We start from the raw sequence: 22824 nt of genomic DNA, 5'->3' as shown, positions 1-22824 counted from the left end.
CAATTATGTTAACAAGTGTGCAGACTCCTTCTATTTTTATGTTCTGCTGTTCCAGGTATAGATTTTATTTTCAAGCTGGTAGCAAAACAGGAAAAATTTCTCAGAATTCATACAGTAAACTTCTCCTCATGTCTCATTGGTCAGAATTTGGTCACTAGTCCATTTCTGAATCCATCAGTGGCAAAAAGGATCATAAACCATGATTTATAATTTTACAATGATTTATAATCTGAGAAATAATGGATGTTGGATAATATCTTAGTTTCTTGCCTGCTATGACAAATACCACACAATAGGTTGGCTTGACAAGTTATTATTTCATAGAATTGGAGGCCGGAAAGCTTCCTTCCTCCCAAAATTGGTAGCAATCTGGGTTAGCAATTCTTGGGATACCTTGGCTTTTCCCTTACATGGGGATATCTTCTCCTTTCTCTTCTGGGTTCCAGATGACTGCTGATTTACAGCTTCCAGTGTCTTCTCCCTGCAGCTTTTTCTCTTCTATAGGGTCTCCAGTAATAAAGACTAAGCCCCATCCTGATTAAGTTGGCCACAGCTTAACTAAAAATAACATCTTCATATTTTCCTACTTACAATGGGTTCACGCCCACATTTATGGGAATAAGATTAAGAGCATGAATTTTTTGGGGGTACATGATTCTATCTACCACAGACCTTCCTCTGGAACCCCAAATGACATGTTCTTCTCCCATGCAAAATACATTTTATTGTATCACAATATTCCAAAAATCTTACATCATTTCAGTAACAATGCTAGTACAAAGTTTCATCAAAATCATTTAAGGGTGCGCACCATCCTGGGGCAAAATTCTTCTCAGCTTTGAACCTGTAAAGTCTAGGAAACAAGTTGTCTCTTTCCAAAATACAATGGTGGGGCAGGTATAGGATAGATAATCACATTCCGGAAGGGAGAATTACAAAGAAAACAGGGTCACAATTTTCCAGCAAGTAGGAATCTCAGTAGGGCAAATTCCATTAGATTTAAAGGTCTGAGAGTCATCTTTGAATCCATGCATTATCCTCCAGATCTGCTAAGGCAATAACCCCACCTTTTCCAAGCAGTTGTACAATGATCACACTCTCCCTAAACACATGGACATAAACCCCATGCTTCCAAGATTTGGGGTGGCAGGTAGGACTCCTGTCCCTGAAAGCATGGGCAGAAGGTCTGGACCCTCCAAGTGCTGAGGTAAACTACCCTTTCCATACACACCCTCTTTTTTAGCCCAAGGAGATTTTATGGTCCAGACCTCTACTCCCATGGTTGTGCCCTTACAATCATTCTCCATTCAGTTCATCCCTGTTGGCCCCTTTCAGTCCATGATGGCAGTGTTTCTGCTCATGCAAATTTTGCAAATCTTTGTCAGGTTTGTCTGCAGTTTAAGGGGGTCCAAACGATCAGACAAAAGAACTTTCAATAGCTCCTTCCTGGATAACTGCATTTCCAATTCTGAGATCCTTTGAAATGGCTGAGCAGATCAATATTCAGCCATACCTTCTTTAGAAGGGGTTGTTCAATTAAACCCTCACACAGAACACTGTTTTCTGGGGATCTACTTTCTGGAAACTTAGGTATTGGCCACAATAAAGCCACTTTTGGCCCTAGACTCAGAGTATACTATCTGGAGGCTGAGAATTTTCCAAATCATCAATTTGTGGTTCTTTGTGCTTAAAGTTCAATTTCAGTTTATCTCTCTCCTCTCATTTCACTATAAGCAGCAAGGAGGAACCAAGCAATGACTTCCCTAATTAGTTTGGACATCTCCCAGCTAAATATCCAAGTTCATTGCCTACAAATTCTGACTTCCAGCTGACATCAGGACATACTTTTGCCAAATTCTCTGCCACTTTATAACAAGGATCATTTTTCTTCCAGTAACATATGTCATTTCCTTTTAAGGTCAAGTGGAAGTACATTTAACTTTCACATTTCTATCAACTATCTCTTCAAAGAAATCTAGGCCTTTTCTACTAAGTAACTCACAATCTTTTCAGCCTCCTCCCATTACCCAATTCCAAAGATGATTCTACATTTATAGGTCTTATATCCCACTTTCCAATACCAAAATCTGTATTAGAGTTTCTCCAGAGAAATGGAACCTACAAGATATATGCAAATATTAAGAGATTTATTAATGGACTTGGCTCATGTGACCATGATCGGTAAATCTGAATTCACAAGGAGAAGTTGCAAGTTGGAAATTTCAATGAAGGTGAAGTTGAATTCGGCAAGGTAAGTGGGCTGGCTGAAGTAGAGATGGGAATTCTTTCTGACTGCTGAAATCTTTGGTTTTCACTTTAAGGCCTCAACTGACTGGATGAGGAGACTTTTGTCATTTCCAATGCCAACCTTCATTGTTGATTGTAGATGTAATCAGCCTTAGATACAATCAACTGATAATTATTTAAATTCATCTACAAAATACTTTATAGTAACAATCAAGCCAGTGATTGCTTGACCAAACAACGGGACACCATAATTTAGTCAAATTGACACATAAAATTAACCATCACAGGGTGTCAATTCCAATGCCCATTTTAAAGTAGTTGCTTGTAAATCCCCCTGATGACAGTTTTCAATCTGTGACTCCCTTTAAAGACCCAGGATTAGCCTAGTTGCTTTCCTCTTTTAGATGTATTGCATCTTCCTCTTGCTTACTTCTGCCCAGAAAAGACAGAATAAAGTCTAAAAACTTTTTCCTGCCACCTGATCCTCAAGCACTTTGAGAATTTTCCATTTTAACTTTTTTTATTTTAAAATTTATGACTGATACTGTAGCAAGCAGGCCTCCTCTTCTTTCTGGTTCAGCTGTGCTCTCTGTGAAAAATCCCCAACCCCCTTCTCCTGACCTTCAGGAAGGGGTAAAACTGCAGGCAAGTGAGACAAGACACATTCCTGGGATGGAAATCCCCTCCCCTAGCCTTCAGGAACTGGTGAAGATGCACATAGGCAAGATAAAACATTCCTGGGGTGTGGGCTCTCAACGGTTCAGTTTTGGGCCATTCTCAACTTAAATCAGCCAAATGTTTACCTTGTCTTTAACATGTCATACAGTCTATAAAAGCTAAAGTTGTCTCTTTATTTTATTTTTTCTTGAAAACTTTATTAACATTTATAACAATAAATCATTCACTTTTCATGAAGTTTTTGTTTTAAGGATTAAACTTATTTCAAAAGTATTAATGCAAGCCAATCAGATGTGAATAAAGCTTTTATAATGAGCTTTTTAATATCTACCTTCTTTCTTGGGATGATAGTATTACTGTAATAGTATTAAGTTTTCTTATTAAAAATGAGTTGTTTTCAGGATTAATGGTTATTATTAAATATTGATTTTATTACTCTAAGATGGATAGAAACATGATATTTAAAATTATTTTTCAGTGTCATGTGAATTATTTTATAGAAGAAAACTATTCAGTATCAAAGCAAATAAAACTATTCAGTATTTGCTTTTTTTTTTTTTGGATTCCAGAGTTTTGCTTTATTTTGCAGTACGGAAGTCATTTGGAGCCATTTTGAGACAGATATCATTGAAATAGAGGCTCTGTCAAATCAATAATGCATTGATGTTGGTCCACTGAAGAAGCCACACCTGGGATACAAGATACTTTTCATTTTGCCTGCTATATGATAGTTTTTCCCCCTTTTCTGCCATCAGTTTTATTAGACTAAAACACCACAAGAAACCATTTGTCCATCCAAACGACTCTCAAATCTGGATTCGGTTGGAATTTTATGCCCAAATAAACCAAACTTGTGGCTTAGTATCGAGGGTTCTTATGTGTAAAGTTCTAAAAGTAATCTTTAGTCTCCAATTGAACTTTATACTTAAGATTTTTTTTTAATTTCAACTTTTTTTTTTACATAATAAATATCAATTTTAATCACTAAATTCTTCTTCATCACTGAAATATGTGCCTTTCTTTATCCTTGGGCGTCTTGAATCATCTGATGTTGAGGGGTTCCCTGAACCGGGCTTCCATCTTTTCTGTTCTTCTTCAGTTTTGGCTTGCTGGAAAGCTATGGCCTGACCGAGGCTGTCAAGAGCAGGATCTTCCCCCTCATCTTCACTTTCTTCTACTTCCTCAATTTCTTCTTCTGGTTCAGGAATTTTCTTTTTTTTTCTTTTTCTCTTTCTTCTTTGGAGGTTCGCGTTCTCCAGGCATATTTTTAGGACAAGCATAACTTAAGTGTCCACTTTTCCCACATTCATAACACTTAGATTTATCAAAGTAGTTTCGCCTTCGGATGAATTCAGCTGCTCTTCCATTGTCAATAGCAATGCTTGCTTTTATCACTCTACCAAATAGCTGTTTGTTGTTTATTGCCCTGGTACAGTTTTGAGCAGACTCTTTTTACAAAAATAAAATAATGCAACCCCTTTACTCTTCCTGGTATGTTTATCTTTCATTATAGTAACCTTTACAACTTTGTCAGTCATACTTGGAAAATATCCGGTATAAGTCATTGTTTGTTAGGGAAAAGGGCAAGTTGGATACATACACTGTACTTTTACTTGGAGCCAATCCACCACTCATTTCTTATTTTAGAGTAAGCAAATCATCCATTTAAATTATAGCAGACTCAACCAAGTTCAACTTTTCGATTTCAAAAGCGCATGTGATGTGTATTAACGGATTATCACAAATGATGAAGGTCTGATTCTGAGGCATGCCAACCTGAACAGTGATGGGAAAACTGCTTGATGCTTGGGGGGTTTCGAAATCATTTAGGAAGCTTCAGCAATTCAACATCGATAGGTCGCTTTTTAAATGTTTCCCATTTGAAATGGCCTATATGTTAAACGATCCGGTGAGAGCTTCAGGTTAGGCGTGTCAAAGAGATCAGAAGAGTGCGAGCCCTAGGCCCAGCTGGGGGCTCAACCCCGACTATCTCTCACTTCATGCAACAGCTTTGACATTACGCGCTCTGGGAGAGTTCAGGCGCCGAGAATTCGGCGGCAGATCTGCAGCTTTCCCTAAGGTTGTCTTTTGTTCGGGGCTCAGACTTTCAGAGGCTACTCGGCTGAGCCCTATGGCCATAGAAAATAAAACCTACTTCCTGAAACTATGGATCCTTGGTCTCAGCCTATTCTAACTTCTCGGACGTTCCTGAAGGTGGTTTTCGCGCTACATTTCTAATAAAAAGCATCTTTAAGTAGATTGAGTGGGGGAATTCTGAGAGTTAATCTTTGGGTAAAGAAAGGACCGTGAGAATATTAATTTGCATTTAGAAGAAAGTCAGACCTAAGGATTATCTTGGGCATTGCAGAACTGAGCAAGTAGTGGCTAGGAAATGTAGGGACTTGGTTAGAAGCATATGTGGAGATGAAAGTATTGATCACACATCCTTCCATCCCTCTCCTTACCTACTATTCTCACTGGTCCCTAAACAAAAACTCTGCCCTGGGACCATTTTCACTAACGTTGAAGTAAAAGGGATTAGCAGGGAATCCTTCTGCAAGGGAAGTTGAAGGGAAGGAGTTATTGGGATAGAAATCAGAGCCTGATGTAGGAGAAGCCAAATATCTTTTCCAGGCTGTATTGAGGTCATTGCAGAAAGAAATTCGGAATTACTTATCTCCTTTTTAAGACTGAAGATGTACATACTGACTCAGTTTAAAGCCATTTATCTTGATTTTTTCCATTCACGTCTAGAAACTATCCAAGTTAGTTCCTGAAATCCATGCCCATGCTCCCAACACAAAACAATGTGATCACAGATACTTGCAAATTCACACCTGCTATAAAGATATCCATTCACGCCCTATTAAATATACAAAGTACATATTTTATTGCCACAAGTGTTCAGAAGAGAACAAAGTCGTTTAGTCTGTCTTGATTTAAAAAAATCTGAAAATTAATCTTTAACCAATTTCTGGAAACTGTGGGAAAGTCCTCACATATTCACAAAGTACAGGAGGTATTGAAATTTTCAATTAAAAAGGAAGAGAGAAATTTTCTAAATGTAATGTTATCTGATCTTGATGGGGGAACCAAATCTTAGATGTTAATGCTTTTAATGTAAAATACTGTCAATTTTTGAGCAGCTGCCTCTTTAAGGGAAAGAGGAAAAACTGGGTTCATACTGACTCTTTTCCTTGAATCAAATGCGTGGCCTATGTACAACCAGTGATAAGGAGTGTAATTAAATAGAATCAGAACTGAACCAATTGTTACCAGCCAAAGCCAATGAGTTCACTTCCTGATGCACTCAATGACCAATTCCTGAGACACTGGGGTTTCAAAGAGAGAAAGTGTTCATTGCTAGGTGTGAAGCAGGAGATCAAATGGTGGCCTGAATATGGGCATAAGCCCCAAAATCTGTCTTCCTGAACTGCAGTAATTCTGATAGTTTTATAGTATCAAAAGATGGGCAGATTTTAGGATAATGAGCACAATGGTTCCAGATGATATAATTAGAGGTGATTCTAATTATGAGCATGCACAGATTGATTCTGTTTAGTTACAGAATATATGTAAAAAATGGTGGCCTTAATATGATGATGGGTGTGATTTTAATACTATAATGAGGTACAGATCCCTTATAAGTTAAAGTCTAAGCTACTACCTATTCAGGGGACCCATTTTGGTTAGATCCAGTTTTGGTTATCAAGATAACTTTGGAATTGGGGTCGGTTAGTTCTGGGTTGACTCAAGGTCCTTCCTTAATTACATTAGGGGCTGTCTTTAGAGATCACAGAACTCCAAATTTGAAAAACTGGATAAAATGAGTGCAAGTGAGGGTCAGTCACAAGGTTTTTGCAATCACAAGGGCACAATATAAAGGCTATACAATCATTATCAGAGATCAGAGATCTCTGTAATGGATTATGCCCAGAGATTTCAGGTATTTCCCTCTGTCTATTCTAATATATCAAAAAGAATAAAAAAGGAATATTTATATAATGATCCAATTATTATAATCATCCCTTAAATCTTAACTTCTCGGTTATACAAGCATCAAAAGAATTAATGGTCAGTGGTCTCAAACCTGACTCCTTTTGTTGCTTACTATATGAATCTGGGCAAGAGCTTTGAAAAGCTGTGAAGAGTATGAAGAACATATTTCTGAAACATCAAGTTTGTTTTCTAATACTTTCAACAGCATAAGATGAATATGATTACTGCTGTGGATGGGGGATAGGGTTACTTTGCATTTTCTTGGTGGTTCTTTAGGGATCATAGGTAGGTTGGTGGGGAGAGGAGTGAGGAAGGAAAGGGGAAAGAAACAGGTATGGCAAACGTAATTTGATTTTTTTTCCTCATGTTGATTTATCCTCAATTGTGTAGATTAAGAGAAATGAAGGAGAAGGATGGGAAAGAATGGTTTTAGCATTAGATCATCCCTTCCTTTCCTGTCCCCACTGGGGATGCTTTCTCATGACTTGTAGCCTTGATAGCACAAGCACTCAGCAGCCATTCCCCCTTTTCCTTTCTAATGGATTCTTGATTATGTTTAGGTAACCATTCTTCTCCTGTCTAATTCCAGGACAAAGAGTTGAGACAGCACCTAAGACCTTGATCATTGAGTTGTGCCTGGAGCCTACACTAAGAGGACATTGCTAATGTATTGCATCTTTCTTCACCATTGAAAAGGTCGGTTTAGGATTTTTCTAGTAATTGCAGCCGGAATCATCTTGACTGACACACAAGACCTTCGTGGTCTCCATTCCCTGCTCCTTTCTACGAGCCACTTTATGCTGCTTTTACATTGATTTCTCTGTTTCTCTGGGAAAAGGAGCTAGTTGTGCCTGTGTGGCCTTGGTTTTACATGAGCTTTCTATTAAAACAAGACTGATTTGGAGAAGCTTGATGATAAAATGTTGAACTGTATAACACAGTGAACTGTGTTGTCTATGATGACTGTGGTTAACAGTACAAATATAAGAATAGTCTTTCATGAGCTAGAACAAATGTGTATCACTATTACAAGGTGTTAATGATAGGGTGGTATATGGGAAAAATGCACCTAATGCACACTGTGGACTATACTTAACAGTAATATTTTAACATACATCATCAATTGTAACAAAGGTACCACATCAGTGCTAGATGTCAGTAATAGGGGAGTAAATGGGGTATGGGTTTTTTCTTTTTGGAGTTATGAAAATGTTCTAAAATTGATTGTGGTAACTAATTCACCACTCTGTGATTACACTGATAGCCATTGATTATGCACTTTGGATGGATTGTATGAAGTGTGAATATATCTCAAAAAAACTACTTAAAAAAAAAAGAGACTGATTTTGATCCACAGGTAATAGTTCCAAAATCTCTGAAGAGAAGATCAGTACCCTTAGACCAATCAGTTTAGATCAAGAGGACAGAAGATATGTAGCCACTGAACACTAAGAAAGAATTATAGGAACAGATTCTTAGAGGAGGGAAAATGGGCAAATTCTCTTATGGGACATATGGAACAGAGGAAATATTTGGCATCTTAAATACAGAAATCTTATTAGTCATTTTATTTCTGGGACCTATCACTTATAATGATGCTGAGTAAAGCTGACTTGACAAAGGAATAAAGGATATGCAATTGCAGGTGTGTAAAATGAATATTTAATTAATCTTCGTTTAGTGTAGGAAGGACTGATTTTTCTTTATTTGTAGTAGATGTTGTGATGTACTGCCCAGACACCCTTTCTTATCACCCCATTCCCAAGTCTGAAGAACTCATTCCTTTAGCTGCTGAGTATTGGTTACAGACAGCTCTCAGCTGAGTTGCTCTCTGAGAATTGTTCTTGGCTAAAGAGAACTGCCTTGCGCAAGATCACAGATCCTTTCTGAAGGCAATCCATATCCAAAGACTGGTCAATGTAAGGGTATAAAGGCTCTGAAGGACCACATTGACTCCAGAGCCCTTAGGATGGGCTGAAGCCCATCACAGTTCAACTTCTCTCTCTGAACAATCTTGTATTTTTGTGTGCCCACAGGAGATGATCCTGACAGCACCCCCAGTAAACCTCCTGCATGTAAATATCTGCCTCAGAAATTGGTTCACGGGGTGCCCAATCTATAATAGTTACTACAGGAGTGTCTAAGGAAGCAGACAGTAAGACAGGATTTTAGATATGGATCACTCACGATTCTCATATCAGTGAGGACCCTATCAATGGTGGTAGATGGAGCAAAGATAGCAGGTAGTCCCTGGAATTTTTAAAAATTCCACCAATGGTGAACTTGGATGATATACCAGCACGAGGAATGAAATTATGAGTGCAATGTTTTGGGCATTTCAGAAAGCCAGAAGAAATGGTCCTTATATGTAAGACTATGAAAGTGAATGACTATTGCTGAGGGCCTTGACAACACTATAGAAAGACAATGAAAGTCTAAGGATGATTAATTTTTAATTAAAGGTTAATTTTTTTATTAATTAAAAAAAATTAACTAACACAACATTTAGAAATCATTCCATTCTACATATGCAATCAGTAATTCTTAATATCATCACATAGATGTATGATCATCATTTCTTAGTACATTTGCATCGATTTAGAAAAAGAAATAGCAAGACAACAGAAAAAGAAATAAAATGATAATATAGAGAAAAAAATAAAAATAAAAAATGCAAAAAATATATATAAAAAAGCAAAACAAACAAACAAACAAAAAACTATAGCTCAGATGCAGCTTCATTCAGTGTTTTAACATAATTACATTACAATTAGGTAGTATTGTGCTGTCCATTTTTGAGTTTTTGTATCTAGTCCTGTTGCACAGTCTGTATCCCTTCAGCTCCAATTACCCATTATCTTACCCTATTTCTAACTCCTGATGGTCTCTGTTACCAATGACATATTCCAAGTTTATTCTCGAATGTCGGTTCACATCAGTGGGACCATACAGTATTTGTCCTTAAGTTTTTGGCTAGACTCACTCAGCATAATGTTCTCTAGGTCCATCCATGTTATTACATGCTTCATAAGTTTATTCTGTCTTAAAGCTGCATAATATTCCATCGTATGTATATACCACAGTTTGTTTAGCCACTCGCCTGTTGATGGACATTTTGGCTGTTTTCATCTCTTTGCAATTGTAAATAATGCTGCTATAAACACTGGTGTGCAAATGTCCATTTGTGTCTTTGCCCTTAAGTCCCTTGAGTAGATACCTAGCAATGGTATTGCTGGGTCATATGGCAATTCTATATTCAGTTTTTTGAGGAACCGCCAAACTGCCTTCCACAGTGGTTGCACCATTTGACATTCCCACCAACAGTGGATAAGTGTGTCTCTTTCTCAGCATCCTCTCCAGCACTTGTCATTTTTTGTTTTGTTGATAATGGCCATTCTGGTGGGTGTGAGATAATATCTCATTGTGTTTTTGATTTGCATTTCTCTAATGGCCAGGGACATTGAGCATCTCTTCATGTGCCTTTTGGCCATTTGTATTTCCTCTTCTGAGAGGTGTCTGTTCAAGTCTTTTTCCCATTTTGTAATTGGGTTGGCTGTCTTTTTGTTGTTGAGTTGAACAATCTCTTTATAAATTCTGGATACGAGACCTTTATCTGATACGTCGTTTCGAAATATTGTCCCCCATTGTGTAGGCTGTCCTTCTACTTTCTTGATGAAGTTCTTTGATGCACAAAAGTGTTTAATTTTGAGGGGCTCCCTTTTATTTCTTTCTTTCTTCAGTGTTCTTACTTTATGTTTAAGGCCCAAAAAACCGCCTCCAATTGTAAGATTCATAAGATGTCTCCCTACATTTTCCTCTAACTGTTTTATGGTCTTAGACCTAATGTTTAGATCTTTGATCCATTTTGAGTTAACTTTTGTATAGGGTGTGAGATACGGGTCCTCTTTCATTCTTTTGCATATGGATATCCAGTTCTCTAGGCACCATTTATTGAAGAGACTGTTCTGTCCCAGGTGAATTGGCTTGACTGCCTTATCAAAGATCAAATGTCCATAGATGAGAGGGTCTATATCTGAGCACTCTATTCAATTCCATTGGTCGATATATCTATCTTTATGCCAGTACCATGCTGTTTTGACCACTGTGGCTTCATAATATGCCTTAAAGTCCGGCAGCGTGAGACCTCCAGCTTTGTTTTTTTTCCTCAGGATACTTTTAGCAATTCAGGGCACCCTGCCCTTCCAGATAAATTTGCTTATTGGTTTTTCTATTTCTGAAAAATAAGTTGTTGGGATTTTGATTGGTATTGCATTGAATCTGTAAATCAATTTAGGTAGGATTGACATCTTAACTATATTTAGTCTTCCAATCCATGAACACGGTATGCCCTTCCATCTATTAAGGTCTTCTGTGATTTCTTTTAACAGTTTTTTGTAGTTTTCTTTGTGTAGGTCTTTTGTCTCTTTAGTTAAATTTATTCCTAAGTATTTTATTCTTTTAGTTGCAATTGTAAATGGAATTCGTTTCTTGATTTCCCCCTCAGCTTGTTCATTGCTAGTGTATAGAAACACTACAGATTTTTGAATGTTGATCTTGTAACCTGCTACTTTGCTGTACTCATTTATTAGCTCTAGTAGTTTTGTTGTGGATTTTTCCGGGTTTTCAATGTATAGTATCATATCATCTGCAAACAGTGATAGTTTTACTTCTTCCTTTCCAATTTTGATGCCTTGTATTTCTTTTTCTTGTCTAATTGCTCTGGCTAGAACCTCCAACATGATGTTGAATAATAGTGGTGATAATGGACATCCTTGTCTTGTTCCTGATCTTAGGGGAAAAGTTTTCAATTTTTCCCCATTGAGGATGATATTAGCTGTGGGTTTTTCATATATTCCCTCTATCATTTTAAGGAAGTTCCCTTGTATTCCTATCCTTAAAGGCTAATTTTGAAAGCCATTTCACTTCTTTTGTGGCATGAAAGAGACTCTCATGTCCTGCAACTGAAGGTCCCAAAAAGCTGAGGCTCATAAAGGTAGCAGGGCTCCAGGGAAAGTTAAATTCTCTACCATGGCTAGTCTGCTTTGACAAGGTCAGGTTCTGATTGGAAAGGAATGGAACCTTAGCTAAATATGGTGACATCTTGGTAAATGTACTAAAAACTCATGAATGTCCATATTCCCCTACAGAAGTGGCCCATTCTCCCTATTACAGATTAATTCTCTGCCTGCAGGCAAATACACAATGCTCCCCTAAATAACCAAGAAGACAATGACTGGAGTCAGTCTTTTTAGTCTTTTTTTTTATCAGTCACTGCAGTGCTAGCTCACTGGTGCATGAACAGTGTAGCCATGGTAAGAGGGATGGAGTCTATGCATGGGTCCAACAGATTGGGTTGCCACTCACCAACTTAATGACTGATCTAACTGTTGTTGTTGCTAAATGCTGCTGAGACAATCCTTATTCCTGGAAAAGGTACCATGCTTCAAGAAGACGAAACAACTACTTGATGACATGTTAATTATATTGGGTCCCTTTTGCAATTTGTCTTGACTGGAATTGACAAATATTCTGGATATGGGTTTACATTATTGCCTGCAGTACCTCATCCAGCATCACTCTTTAAGAGCTTACAAAGTGTTTGACCCACTGATGCGGGGTTCTGGATGACATACCATTGGATAAGGACACTCCTAACAGCACAGGAAATATAGCAGCTTACACATGTGCTAAAATCCACTGGTCCTACCAGATGTTACCCATAGGCTGCTGGTCTAATAGAGAGTGATGAAATAGCTTTGATGAGAATAGCTCTTATGAAACCTGTTGAAATACCAATTTGCAGATTACACCCTAAGATGATGGAGACACCATTCTCCAGGATGCAGTATATATCATAAATCAATAAATGGTGTATAGTGTGTCTCCTATAAGTAGATATGGAAGATGAGAGTTGATTTACAATAGGAATAAAAAATTCTACCTTTGTTTCTAGGAGCATCTGGATGTCTGATTTATGACTGTTAGTTAAGATAAGGACATTTGAATTCATGATGTGGTGTTCAAAGTCTGAAACTGCCCCTTTAAAAAAAATTTGCCAACAATCCCTCTTACTCCATCCCCCATCTCCTCCTTGCCCAATAACCTCTAATTAGCTTTCTATCTTCGTGAATTTATTATTTCTAGACATTTTTTATAAGTGACATCATGCAATTTTTGTCCTTACATGCCTTTTTTTTCATTGGGCATAATGTTTACACAGTTCTTCCATGTTGCAGCATGTCTCATAATTTCATTTTTTCTTATGGTTGAATAATATTCCATTGTATGTCTGTACCACATTTTGTTATTTCATTCATTTGTTGATTAACATTTGGGTTATTTCCAGTTTTTGGCTATTGTGAATAATATTGCTATAGACAACAACCCTGTTTTCATTCTCTTTGGGTATATCCCACTAGAAGTGGGATTACAGGACCAAATAGTAATTACATATTTGATTTTTTGAGGAAACACCATATTGCTTTCCACAGTGGCTGCACTATTTTAAATTCTCACCAACAATGCACCAGAGTTCTAATTTTCTGCATGCTCTCCAACACTTATTTGTCATTTTAAAATTTTTAAATTAACTCATCCTTGTGGGTTTGAAGTGGTATCTCATTGCGGTTTTAGTTTGCATTTCTCTAATGGCTCATGATGTTGGGCATCTTTTTTTATGTTCATTGGCCAGTCATATATCTTCTTTGGAAAAATGTCTATCCAAATCCTTTGCCCATTTTAAAACATGGCTGTTTCTCTTTTTGTTGCTGAGTTGCAGGAATCTTCAGATATGCTGGGTATTAAATCCTTATCTGATATATGGTTTGAAGCTATTTTCTTCCATGCTGTAGGTTGTCTTTGTACTTTCTTATATAATTTCCTTCAATAGACAAAAGTTTTAAATTTTGATGAAATGAAATTTATCCATTTCTTCTTTTGTTGCTCATGCTTTTGGTATTATATCTAAGAATCCATTGATGAACCCCACATCATGAAGATTTGCCTCTATGTTATTTCTAAAAGTTTTATAATTTTAGCTCCTATATTTAGGTCTTTCATCCATTTTGAGTTGGTCTTTGTATATGGTGTGATGCATAACTTCATTCTGCATGTGGATATCCAGTTTTCTGAACATCATTTGTTGAACAGAATATTCTTTCCCCATTGTGTGTACTTAGTGACTGCATAAAAAATCAATTGGCCATAGATGTGTGAATTTATTTCTGGATTTTCAATTCTGTTCCAGGGGTCTATTCATCTATCTTTGTGCCAGATCCACACTGTTTTAATTACTTTGTAATACAATTTGAAACAGGGAATCATGTGTCTTCCAACTCTCTTCAAGATTATTTTGGCTATTTGGTACTCTGCAGTTCCTTATACATTTGAGGACCAGTTTTTTCATTTCTATAAAAAAGGCTTCTGGAATTAAAAAAAAAATTTCTTTCAAATTTATTGAGCATCCACTGTTTGCTAGGCACTGTGATATGTTAGGTACTGAGAATACAGATCATAGCAGGCTTCTGGAATTTTAATAGGGATTGCATTGAATTTGTATATTGCTTTGGGTAATATTAACATATCAGCAATATTTGTGCTTCTAATCCATAAATATGATGTCTTGTCATTTTTGTCTTTACCTTCATTCAGAAGTATCTTTATAGTTTACAGTACACAAGTCTTTTGTATCCTTAGTTAAATTTATTCCTAGATATTTTGTCCCTTTAGATAGTATTATAAATGGAATTTCTTAATTTCCTCTTCAGATTGTTCATTGCCAGTGTATAGGAACACAATTTGTGTGTGTGTGTATTAATATTGTACTTTGCCACTTCACTAAAGCAATTTTCTACCTCCAATAGTTTTCTTATGAATTCTTTTTGGTTTTCTATATATGATAGTCATCTGCAAATAGAAATAGTTTTACTTCTTCTTTTCCAATTTTGATAGCATTTATTTCTTTTTCTTGCCTAATTGCTCTGGCAAGAACTTCTAGAACAGTATAGAATAGGATTAAAGTGATCATCTTTGTTTCATTCCTTATCTTAGGGGCAAAGCTTTAAATCTTTTACCATTGAGTATGATGTTAACTGTGGGCTTTAAATAAATGGTCTTTATCATGTTGAGAAAGTTCCTTTTATTCCTACTTTTCAAAATGTTTTTATCAAGAAAGGGTGATGGATTTTGTTGAATTCCTTTTCGGCATCTATTGACATAATCACGTTTTTTTTCTATTTATGTGGTATATTACATTTATTGATTTTCATATGTTGAACTACTCTTGTATTCCTCAGATGAATTCCACTTGGTCACGGTGTATAATCTTTTAATATGTTATTGGATTCAGTCTGCTAGTATTTTTTAAATAATTTTTTATTAATTAAAAAGAAATTACAAGAAACAAACGCAAACATTCGTAATATATGCTCATTCCGTTCTCCATATATAATCAGTAATTCACAATATCATCACATAATTGCATATTCATCATTATGATAATTTCTTAGAACATTTGCATCAATACAGAAAAAGAAATAAAAAGACAACAGAAAGATAAAACAAAAACAAAAAGAAAAAAAATTTTTACATACCATACCCTTTACCCCTCCCTTTCATTGATCACTAGTATTTCAAACTGAATTTATTTTAACATTTTTCCCCCTATTATTTATTTTTATTCCATATGTTCTACTCGTCTGTTGACAAGGTAGATAAAAGAAGCATCAGACACAAGGTTTTCACAATCACACATTCACATTGTGAAAGCTATATCATTATACAATCATCATTAAGAAACGTGGCTACTGGAACACAGTCTACATTTTCAGGCAGTTCCCTCCAGCCTCTCTATTACATCTTGAATAATGAGGTGATATCTATTTAATGCGTAAGAATAACCTCCAAGATAACCTCTCGAATCTGTTTGGAATCTCTCAGCCATCGACGCTTTATTTTGTCTCATTTCACTCTTCCCCCTTTTGGTCGAGAAGGTTTTCTCAATCCCTTGATACTAGGTCTCAGCTCATTCTAGAGTTTTTCTCAATCCCTTGATGCTGAGTCTCAGCTCATTCTAGGATTTCTGTCCCATGTTGCCAGGAAGGTCTACACCCCTGGGAGTCATGTCCTACGTAGACAGAGGGAGAGTGGTGAGTTTGCTTGTTGTATTGGCTGGAGACAGGGGCCACATCTGAGCAACAAAAGAGGTTCTCTTGGGGGTGACTCTTAGGCCTAATTTTAAGTAGGCTTTACCTTTGTGGGGTTAAGTTTCATATGAACAAATCCCAAGACTGGGGGCTCAACCTATAGCTTTGGTTGTCCTCACTGCTTGTGAGAATATCAATAATTCAACTTGGGGAGGTTGAATTTTCCCCCGGTCTCACCATTCCCGGAAGGGGACTTTGCAAATACTTCTCCACTCACTGATCAAATCACTCGGATGCATCGGGACATCACTCCGGACAAACCAATAAAATTTAATGTCCTACCCAAGGTTCCATGTACTTGTGTTGTTCAACAACTATCTACATAAGTTATATTAGGAGATGCACTAGTCAAAATATAAATTTTGTACCAAATAAACATTTTTTGATTTAGTCTCACACATAAGTTGAAATTTGGAAATATTACTTACCATCTATTTTCAGCACCCTGCAGTAATGACATTCCTCTGTTCTTCCTCATGCAAAAACATTATTAGATTTGTACATTTAGTCATTATCATTATACACTCTTGGCATTCCTAGATTATACCATCTCATCTTTATCATCTATCTTTCTTTGTGATTTCATTTATGCCCCCAGCCCTCTTCCCTCTATCATTCTCACATTCAGCTTCATTCAGTGTTTTAACATAATGGTATTACAGTTAGGTAGTGTTGTGTTGTCCATTTCTGTGTTTTTGTATTCAGTCCTGTTGCACAATCTGTATCCCTTCAGCTCCAGTTATCCAATATCTTACCCTATTTCTATGTCCCCATGGTCTCTGTTACCAATGACATATTCCAAGTTTATTCACTAATGTCAGTTCATATCAGTGAGACCATACAGTATTTGTCCTTTTGTTTTTGGCTAATCACACTCAGCATAATGTCCTTAAGGTCCATCCATGTTGTTACATACTTCATAACTTTATTCTGTCTTACAGCTGCATAATATTCCATCGTATGTATATGCCACAGTTTGTTTAGCCACCCATCTGTTGATGGACATTTTGGCTGTTTCCATCTCTTGGTAATTGTAAACAATGCTGCTATAAACATTGGTGTGCAAATGTCCGTTTGTGTCCTTGACTCATGTCCTGTGAGTAGAGACAGCATATATATGGGTCTTGTCTTTTAATCCATTCTGCCAGTCTATGTCTTTTGATTGGGGAGTTTAATCCATTAACATTTAGTGTTATTTCTGCATGGGTAGTACTTTCTTCTACTATTTTGCCTTCTGGATTTATATGTCATATCTAACTTTCCTTCTTTTCACCTTTACTCATAGTCTTCTTTTCTACACTGTTCTCCACTCCCCTCTCTTTTGTCTTTTCATATCTGTTTCTAGTGCTCTCTTTAGTATTTCTTGCAGAGCTGGTCTCTTGGTCACAAATTCTCTCAGTGATTTTTTTTATCTGAAAATGTTTTAACTTCTCCCTCAGTGTTGAAGGACAATTTTGCTGTATGTAGAATTCTTGGTTGGCAGTTTTTCTCTTTTAATAATTTAAATATATCACCCCACTGTCTTCTCACCTCCATTGTTTCTGCTGAGAGATCTACACATAGTCTTATTGGGCTTCCCTTGTATGTGATGGTTTGTTTTTCTCTTGCTGCTTTCAAGATTCTCTCTTTCTCTTTGACCTCTGACATTCTGATTAGTAAATGTCTTGGAATATGTCTATTTGGATCTATTCTCTTTGGGGTACGCTGCACCTCTTGGATCTGTAATTTTAAGTCTTTCACAACAGTTGGGAAATTTTCAGTGATAATTTCCTCCATTAGTTTTTCTCCTCCTTTTCCCTTCTCTTCTCCCTCTGGGACACCCACAACACTTATATTTGTGTACTTCATAGTGTCTTTCAGTTCCCTGAGTCCCCGCTCATATTTTTCCATTTTTTCCCCTATATTTTCTTTTTTTGCCGGATTTCAGATGTTCCATCCTCCAGTTCAGAAATCCTATGGTCTGTCTCTTGAAATCTACCATTGTAGGTTTCCATTGTTTTTTTCATCTCTTCTACCGTGCCTTTCATTCCCATAAGTTCTGTGACTTGTTTTTTCAAACTTTCGATTTCTGCTTTTTGTTCATTCATTACCTTCTTTATATCCTCCCTCAATTCATTGATTTGGTTTTTGATGAGGTTTTCCATGTCTGTTCATATATTCTGAATTAATCACTTAAACCCCTGTATCTCATTTGAATTGTTGATTTGTTCCTTTTACTGGGCCATATCTTCAATTTTCCTAGTGTGATTTATTATTTTTTGCTGGTGTCTAGGCATTTAATTACCTTAATTAGTTTATTCTGGAGATTGCTTTCACTTCTTTTACCTAGAGTTTTCTTGTTGGATGAATTTGTTGTCTATCTGTTCTTTGAATGAATTCAAAGAACATTCAATTCAGCTTTATCTGGACTTCTAGCTTAAGTTTTGTTTAACAGAGGAGAATTTTTCAGTTCTTGTTTTCTTGTTTCTTGCCCTGCTTGTATGGTGCTTCCCCCCGCCCCCCCCCCACACACTTAGGAGGGTCAACTTAGGTATTATAGACCCCAGCCAGATTTTCCCAGACCAAACTGGCCTCCTATCGGGAGGAAAAAGTTACCTGCGGGGGACTTCCGGAGAAGATGGGGGCTTAGTAAGACACACGGGTCTTAGTTCCTCCTCCAGAACAGCAACTAAAGAAACAGAAACAATACGAAACAGCTCCCGGAGCCATGACAGAGACCAAAAAGACAGTGTACCCCATTCTGGAATGGCTGAATGGGCAGGGAGAATCCGCTGCGGTGAGATACCTGAGGGGCGCGCGCTTTCCTGGCCCGGGGCGGCTGGCGACCGGGGTCCCTTCCACACACGTGGCTTCCTGGTCCGACTGGGAACGTTGGATAGCGGGGCCCTCCCACCACGCTTGGCGTCTCGGGCCAGCTGGGCAATTTGGACCAGCACTCCTCCAAGCTGCGGTGGCCAGCAACCCCACCTCCACGCACGGTTTCCCGGGCCGACTGTGAGATTCGGATTGGCAAATTAAAGGAGCCACAGCATCTTTTACTGGTGGGACCCGCAGACAGACGAGCACCACGAGTGCCACCTACTGGGCAGGAAAAGAAAAACAGAGCCCAGAGATTTCACAGAAAAACCTTTCAACCAGCCGGGTCCCACACCCAGGGAAATCTGATCAAATGCCCAGACACCAGCAGAAAATAATGGATCACGCTCGGAAAATTGAAGATATGGCCCAGTCAAAGGAACAAACCAATAGTTCAAATGAGATATAGGAGCTGAGACAACTAATGCTGAATATACGAACAGAAATGGAAAACCTCTTCAAAAACCAAATCAATAAATTGAGGGAGGACATGAAGAAGACATGGGCTGAACAAAAAGAAGAAATAGAGTGTCTGAAAAAACAAAGCACAGAACTTATGGGAGTGAAGGACAAAGTAGAAAAGATGGAAAAAACAATGGCTACCTACAATGGTAGATTTAAAGAGACAGAAGCTACAATTAGTGAACTGGAGGATGGAACATCTGAATTCCAAAAAGAAACAGAAACTATAGAGAAAAGAATGGAAAAACTTGAGCAGGGGATCAGGGAACTGAATGACAATATGAAGCACACAAATATACGTGTTGTGGGTGTCCCAGAAGGAGAAGAGAAGGGAAAAGGAGGAGAAAAACTAATGGAAGAAATTATCACTGAAAATTTCCCATCACTGAAAATTTAGGTCTTATGAAAGACCTAAAATTACAGATCCAAGAAGTGCAGCGCACCCCAAAGAGAATAAACCCAAATAGGCGTTCTCCAAGACACTTACTAGTTAGAATGTCAGAGTTCAAAGAGAAAGAGAGGATCTTGAAAGCAGCAAGAGAAAAACAATCTGTCACATACAAGGGAAACCCAATAAGACTATGTGTAGATTTCTCAGCAGAAACCATGGAAGCTAGAAGACAGTGGGATGATATATTTAAATTACTAAAAGAGAAAAACTGCCAACCAAGACTTCTATATCCAGCAAAATTGTCCTTCAAAAATGAAGGAGAAATTAAAACATTTATAGACAAAAAGTCACTGAGAGAATTTGTGACCAAGAGACCAGCTCTGCAAGAAATACTAAAGGGAGCACTAGAGTCAGATATGAAAAGACAGAAGAGAGAGGTATGGAGTAAAGTGTAGAAAGAAGGAAAATCAGATATGATATATATAATACAAAGCCAAAATGGTAGAGGAAAATATTATCTAAACAGTAATAACACTGAAATTTAATGGACTGAATTCCCCAATCAAAAGACATAGACTGGCAGAATGGATTACGACCCAGCAATACCACTGCTAGGTATCTACTCAAAGGACTTAAGGGCAAAGACACAGACAGACATTTGCACACCAGTGTTTATAGCAGCATTATTTACAATTGCAAAGAGATGGAAACAGCCAAAATGTCCATCAACTGATGAGTGGCTAAACAAACTGTGGTGTATATCTACGATGGAATATTATGCAGCTTTAAGACAGACTAAACTTATGAAGCATGTAATAATATGGATGGACCTAGAGAACATTATGCTGAGTGAGTCTAGCCCAAAACTAAAGGACAAATACTGTAAGGTCCCACTGATGTGAACCGACATTTGAGAATCAACTTGGAATATATCATTGGTAACAGAGACCAGCAGGAGTTAGAAACAGGGTAAGATAATGGGTAATTGGAGCTGAAGGGATACAGACTGTGCAACAGGACTAGATACAAAAACTCAAAAATGGACAGCACAATAATACCTAATTGTAATGTAACTATGTTAAAACATTGAATGAAGCTGCACCTGAACTATAGTTTTTTTGTTTGTTTGTTTGTATCTTTTGTTTTTGTTTTTTTCTTTTTCCTTTTTATATATATATTTATTATTATTATTATTATTTTAATTTTCTTCTCTATATTAACATTCTATATCTTTTTCTGCTGTTTTGCTAGTTCTTTTCCTAAATCGATGCAAATGTACTAAGAAATGATGATCATACATCTATGTGATGATACTAAGAATTACTGAGTGCATATGTAGAATGGAATGATTTCTAAATGTTGTGTTTATTTCTTTTCTTTTTTTTAATTAATAATAATAATATAAAAAAGTTACCTGTGTCGGTTTTCCCCAAGGGTGAGACCCAGCAGGTTGAAAGACTTTCCTGTGAAGTCTCTGGACTCTGTTTTTCTGATCCTGTCTGGTATGTGGTGCTTGTCTGCCTGCAGGTCCCACCAGCATAAGATGATGTGATACCTTTAACTTTGGCTGGGGGCATGGTGGAGACAGAGGAGAGGTTGTAGGCTGGTTTTAATGGCTTCAAATTACCAAGCCCTGGTGTCTGAATTCCTTAAGGGAAGGATTCCACCTGAGTTGGGCTTTACCCTTCCCCCAGGGAAGGCACAGTTTCCAGACAAGCCCTCAAATGAGTTTGTTTCTGCCTGTGCCTCGGGCAGTTGGAGCCTGAGAAACCCTGCCACTCTATCAAAAGGCAGTCAAGCCTTTGTAGAAACACAGCCACAAAAACCTCTGTTTCCTTTCTTTTCTTTTTTCCATCAGCCCTGCCCCCTTGGCGATGGGGCAAAAATGAGCAACCTCTGCTTTGACCAGGTTCACCTGAGCTGGGGGTCTATTTTTAGTAGTCAGAATTTGTTAATTAATTCCACAATTGGCGTTTGGTTGGGCTCAGCCCCTGCTGCTGGTAAAGTCTCTTTCCTTTCCCCTCTGGGAAGCAGCCTGTGGGGGAGGTGCGCCCACTGCTGGGGCTTGGGGAACTCACGGTTCTGGGGGGGCTCGCAGCCCGTCCAGCTGGTCCAGATTGGGGTATGCTGTGTGTCTGGTCACTGATGAGGCCCCAGGAGCTGTTCTGTACTGTGTCTGGTTATTTAGTAGTTGTTCTGGAGGACAAAGCAAAATGTGCACATTGTTAAGCCACCGTCTTGGCCCTGAAACCTCTTGCTAGTATTTTTGTGAAGGATTTTTGCATCTATATTCATAAGGGAAATTGTTCTTTAATTTTCTTTTCTTGTGAAGTCTTTACCAGGCTTTGGTATCAGAGTAATGTTGGCATCTGTGAGATGAAAAAGTACTCATTATAAACTACCTGCTAAGATGGCCTTCATATGTTCCTGGGGAACATGATACAGCGTAGCTTATGCAACTATTGATGTAATATACATATATCTAATCATGTACCCCACAAGTGAGGTTACTTTGATGTAATATGCATATGTCTAATCATGTATTCCATAAGTGAAGTCACTTATTGGTAAAAGTGCCCTTTTATGTAGTTTAGTATATAAGGAACTACTGCTCTGTAAGCATCAGAGTGGAGGGAATAATTTAAAATGACCACTCTACCAGAGGTTCCTTGTGCTTTCTTTCAATTTGCTACTGGACCAGAGCAACTGAACCTTAAGATATGAACCTAACAATTGGCATAGTTGGCAGGATGAGTGGTGAGTGGCCCCTCTGCCCCAGAGGTAGCTGGACCAGATGGGATGTGGTCCTCCACAAGCTTGTGGCATCCCATAGGAGCTGTTTGCTGCAATAGTCTGCTCCGGAGGCTTGAAATCATGTGAATTCCACCCTACAGGGGAGTGTCAAGGCTTTAAAGGACTTTAAAGGACTTTAAAGCTGGCATCCAGATTCCCCAGCACGGTATGGCAGAGAAAGTATCTTGGTTTTCT

At 37.7% G+C, this 22824-nt stretch overlaps 1 protein-coding gene and 1 pseudogene across 16 annotated transcripts in view; one reads left to right on the top strand and one right to left on the bottom strand.

Annotated features, from left to right (window-relative positions):
• Nucleotides 1-22824, top strand: part of GRIN2B (glutamate ionotropic receptor NMDA type subunit 2B) — an 849505-nt gene that overhangs the window by 131195 nt on the left and 695486 nt on the right. For 15 of the 16 annotated variants that reach the window (XR_013179559.1, XR_013179558.1, XR_013179557.1 and 12 more), the window contains one exon: nucleotides 7514-7620. The gene's annotated coding sequence lies outside the window, so the exon portion shown is untranslated. Of the gene's footprint in view, nucleotides 1-6013; nucleotides 7621-22824 lie in introns of those variants that run through there. The other variant, XM_077170135.1, reaches the window with a different exon arrangement.
• On the bottom strand, nucleotides 3902-4648 carry LOC143689803 (zinc finger CCHC-type and RNA-binding motif-containing protein 1 pseudogene; annotated as a pseudogene).

The sequence above is a fragment of the Tamandua tetradactyla genome, chromosome 7 (assembly GCF_023851605.1).
Source record: "Tamandua tetradactyla isolate mTamTet1 chromosome 7, mTamTet1.pri, whole genome shotgun sequence".
Lineage (NCBI taxonomy): Eukaryota > Metazoa > Chordata > Mammalia > Pilosa > Myrmecophagidae > Tamandua > Tamandua tetradactyla.
This window is presented reverse-complemented; position numbering and strand designations above follow the sequence as displayed.